General features: G+C 39.4%; 1 non-coding gene across 1 annotated transcript; it reads left to right on the top strand.

Annotated features, from left to right (window-relative positions):
- The first annotated feature begins 1,505 nt into the window (after nt 1-1,505).
- Nucleotides 1,506-1,612, top strand: LOC141610295 (small nucleolar RNA R71). Its single transcript, XR_012528197.1, has one exon. It is a non-coding gene; the product is annotated as a small nucleolar RNA R71 (small nucleolar RNA).
- Nucleotides 1,613-4,578: the final 2,966 nt, after the last annotated feature.

The raw sequence follows: 4,578 nt of genomic DNA, 5'->3' as shown, positions 1-4,578 counted from the left end.
AAAATTTCCCAATTCGTACGGGAACATCTTCCCATATCCCTAATGGTGTCTTCGTCGATCTATCGGCCATTTGGAGTGTGATATTGGTGCATTTAAGCTCTCCCATCCCCAACCTTTTACTCACCGAGTACGGCATAACACTCACACTAGCCCCTAGATCATATAAGGCTTTGTCGATCGTGGTGTTGCCAATGGTACACGGTATTGAGAAGCTTCCCAGATCCTTGAGTTTTGGAGGTGAACTCCCTTGAAGTATTGCACTACTCACCTTAGTGAAGGCGATAGTCTCAAGCTTCCGGATCGACTTCTTCATTGTGAGAATGTCTTTCATGTATTTCGCATAGGCCGGCCCGTGATTGATCAATTCCGTGAAAGGAATTGAGACTTCTAAATTCTTCACAATTTCCATAAACTTTCCAAGTTGGTCATCAATTTTGGGCTTGGCTTGACGACTTGGAAAAGGAAGTCTAATCACAATGGGCTCCTTCTCCTTGACCTTGTCTTAATTTTTCTTTGAAATTTCTTCCTTTGATGATTCTCCATCTTTGGGGTTTTGCACAATTTCTTCCTTATCACTAGCTTCCACAACTTCATCCTCAACTTTCTTCTTCGGTGCTTCATACCTTGTACCACTTCTCAAGTGAATGGCACTAACCGTTTCATGTCTTGGGGGATTACCTTGAGGTGGTAATTGTCCCTTTTGTCTTTGTGAGCTTGAAGATGCTGGTTGAGTTAATTGGGTTTCTAACATTTTGGTGTGAGCTAGGATTTTGTTGATGGTGGTTTCCTTTGCTTGACTATATTTTTGCATTTGAGTGAAAAATTCTTGTTGATTCTTTTGCATTTAGAGGACCGCTTTTTGAACATCAAAACCTTGGTTATTTTGTTGATTGTATGGATTTTGATTTTGGTAACCTTGGTTTTGGTTGTAAAAGGGTCTTTGATTTTGGTTTCTCATGGGAGGTGGGGTGTATGTTGTTTGAGGGTTTTGAACATTTTGGCTTTTGTATAAGAGATTTGGATGGAATTTGGTGTTTTCATTGTAATAGTTGGAATAAGGGGTACCACTCTTGTATGCTTGGAAAGCATTCACTTGTTCATTTGTTCCCCTATATTCACTTGAGTCATGTCCCAAAGTTCCACAATTCTCACATATCCCACTTGGGATTGATGAGGATGCCGTCATGGCATTAACATGATGCTTTGGTGATTTTGAGGCTTCTTCAAGTCTAGCCATAGCTTTTTCAAACTTCAAATTGATTATGTCAATGTGAGCACTAAGTTGAGCACCCAATTGAGTAATGGAGTCCACTTCATGCTTTCCTCCTCTAGTAGCCTTGCGAGGTCTACTATATTGTGAGCTATGGACCGCCATTTCCTCAATTTTGTTCCAAGTTTGATTGTCATGAACTTCGGTGAACATTCCATTTGATCCCATGTTGAGAATGTTCCTTGAATCTTCATATAGACCGTTCCAAAATTGTTGTACCAAGAACCATTAGCTAAGTCCATGGTAAGGACATGAGCGACAAATTCCTTTGAACCGCTCCCAAGCTTCAAACAAAGATTCTTCATCCCTTTGCTTAAAACCCGTAATTTGAGCTATTAGCATGTTAGTCTTTTCCGGTGGGTAGAATTTTTTGTAGAAAGCTAGAGCCAACTTTTTCCAAGAATCAATTCCGAGAGTGGCCTTATCAAGGCCCTTCAACCATTGTTTCGCGGTGCCAATTAGAGAAAAAGGAAATAAGACCCATCGAATTTGGTCTTGAGTTACACCGGTTTGAGAAATCGCATCACAATAGTCACAAAAGGTCTCCATATGAGAATGAGGGTCTTCACTAGGCATCCCCCTAAATTGGCTCCTTTCGACTAATTGGATAAATGCGGATTTGGCAATGAAATTTCCGGTTAGATGTTGTGGTGTGGGAGTACCATTGGGTAGGTTCTCCTCGGTGGGTACGGAATGTGATGAAAACTTAGGCATTGTGGGTTGATTTTGTGTTGTATTTTGTGTTCGGTTCTCCTCACCTTCTCTTGCAAAAGGGTTGATGAACTCAATAGTTGGTTGAATATCTACAACCTCACTAATACCTCTCAAATTTCTCCTACCAAGTCTTATATTGGTTGTCAAAGTTCTTTCAATTTCACGATCAAAAGGTAACAAATCACCTTGTGACCTTCTAGACATGCAAAATATCAAACAACTCGAAAACAATTAGAACAAACCTTGAGGAGTTTTACTTCCTCAAGGCAAAGAAAAACACAACTAATAACAATATAAGAAAATCTAAATCAAGATAACACCGTCCCCGGCAACGGCGCCATTTTTTGTCGGTACTTGGATGCTATATTCTATTTTTCGGAACAATTTGTCGTTGGAAGCACCTAGACCAAAACACAATTTATAGCTTCACAAACAACTCTACAATTAGTAAAGAGGCAAGTAAAGGTCGGATCCCAAGGGACGGGAATTGAAATGAGATTTCTATTGAGACTAGTGGTGCCTTAGGGATGTCACAATTTGGGTTGATGTAGAAGGTCACTAAACTAAATAGCAATGAAAGTAAACAAGCAAGATGAATTGAAAGGGTTGTGAAAAATTGATAAAAAGCACTAGGGTGTCATGGGGTCGTAGGGGATTCATGGGAATTGATCATACAAACATGTTCTCAAATTATAAGCAAGCAATTATTGTTGTGATGGATTGAGTTGGGTTATATCTTACAATCCTAGGAAACTTTGGGTCCCGGAGCCGAATCGATTAGATTGTACAACACCTACAAGTCGACTTAGTCTTCCCTACTCAACAACATGCATGGTCTAATGAGACTCGAGTTGCTTTATGTCTTACAAGTCTCATTGAAAAGATAGGTGATGGGTAAAAAATACAAGGATTCATAGGCCCGCATTTCATCAAACATAACATGTGCATGAGTTGAGATCAAAACAAGCAAGCAAATAAACCATGAAAGCATATTAATTTAAGCATGAATCATTCCCCATGTTGGTTTCCCCTAATTACCCATTAACCCTAGCTATGGAACTACTCACTCATTATCATGTTGAACATCCTAGCAAGGCTGTCAATCATACCAACAAAGTGAAACATGATGAACAAATGAAAGTAATTAGCAATAATTAAAAAGGGATTAAGAGAATTATACCTACTAATGATTCCAATAATAAAGCAAAGAATAATAGAAGTACTTGATGCTTGATTGAGAGGTTGTCAATCTCCCAATAATAACCGAAATAATCTTCAATTACCCAAAATAAAGGATGAACAAAAGAGAGATTAAGGAAATAAAACTTGTATTAAAACTTGATTAATTGTTGATTACAAAACTAAAGAGAGATTTGATTGATATTAACTACTCTAAGAATTGATAAGAAGAACATGCTCTTCTAATTAGACAATGGGGTATTTATAGTGGAGATTAGGTGGATGCATTAGGGTTAACTAAGGGCTTAAATGACGATTAAGTCCCTACTTAGGGAAACGCCGGTATTTTCTGAAGGAAGGGCATCTTTCTTGAAGCTTGAAGAAACGAACTTGCGCTGTCTTGGAATCCGTGCGTCTTAGGCACGGGACGGCCGGATTCCTGAGGCTCTGCCCGGGCGTCTTTGGGAGTAGACGGGCGTCTTCTGGATGCTGCTGCCTGGGCATCTTTGGTAGAAGACGCACGGATTGTGGTCCTGGGGACGGGCGTCTTCAGGGCAATCCGCACGGGTTGCTGCTCAGCCTTGTTTCTTCTTCTTTTTTTCCCTTTTCTTCATAAAATCCTTGGGGATTTCCTTGGAGATGCAAGGATCTTTCCTCATCATTGCCCAACTATTATAATATGTACAAAGGCCTTCTAATCTTGTCTCTCCTTGATGCTTGGTCATTGGATTTAATCAATTTAGTCTCATTTTGCCATGAAAATGCAAGGTTTGCACTCCTTTCCTACCAAGGACACAAAACCTCAAAGAATATGCAAAATAAAGAACTAAAGACAATAAATGACCCAAATATGCACTAAAAAGCATGGGAACAAGGCTAATTCGGGGACTAAATATGCGCTAATTACGGTCACATCACCGCTACCCTCCCCATCTTTAGGCTGAGATGCCCTTCCCCTCTTACTCTGACGAGTCCCCAGGTTTAGTCTCGGCATCTGTTTCAGCACACAATTTGAACATACTTACATAGGCACTTAAAACACTTAATTTGCACCAATTGAACCTTGAATAATCATCTATGTACACACTTTCACCAACTAGTTCCAAATTTTGATATATATAACCTCAATTTATAGCATCTTAGACGGTCTCTATAGCTGTGAAAATTCTAGCATAGATAACACGAATTACTCCGCTACTACGACTGTCAACACATGCCTTAAACACGACTCCATATATGCTTGAAAACATGTGGAACATTCATGTATGCTCATAGAAAAGGCAACTAAGTACATCATCATAGACAATCAAGATTATGAATAAACTTCTCAATTCCCATAGTCAGACGGTCTCTAGAGCTGTAACAATTTTGACATATTTAGCATGAATTAGCATCACTACTACTACTTCAAAGGT

The sequence above is a fragment of the Silene latifolia genome, chromosome 10 (genome assembly GCF_048544455.1).
Source record: "Silene latifolia isolate original U9 population chromosome 10, ASM4854445v1, whole genome shotgun sequence".
NCBI lineage: Eukaryota > Viridiplantae > Streptophyta > Magnoliopsida > Caryophyllales > Caryophyllaceae > Silene > Silene latifolia.
Note: the sequence above shows the minus strand (reverse complement) of the source record. Positions and strands in the feature narration are given on the sequence as shown.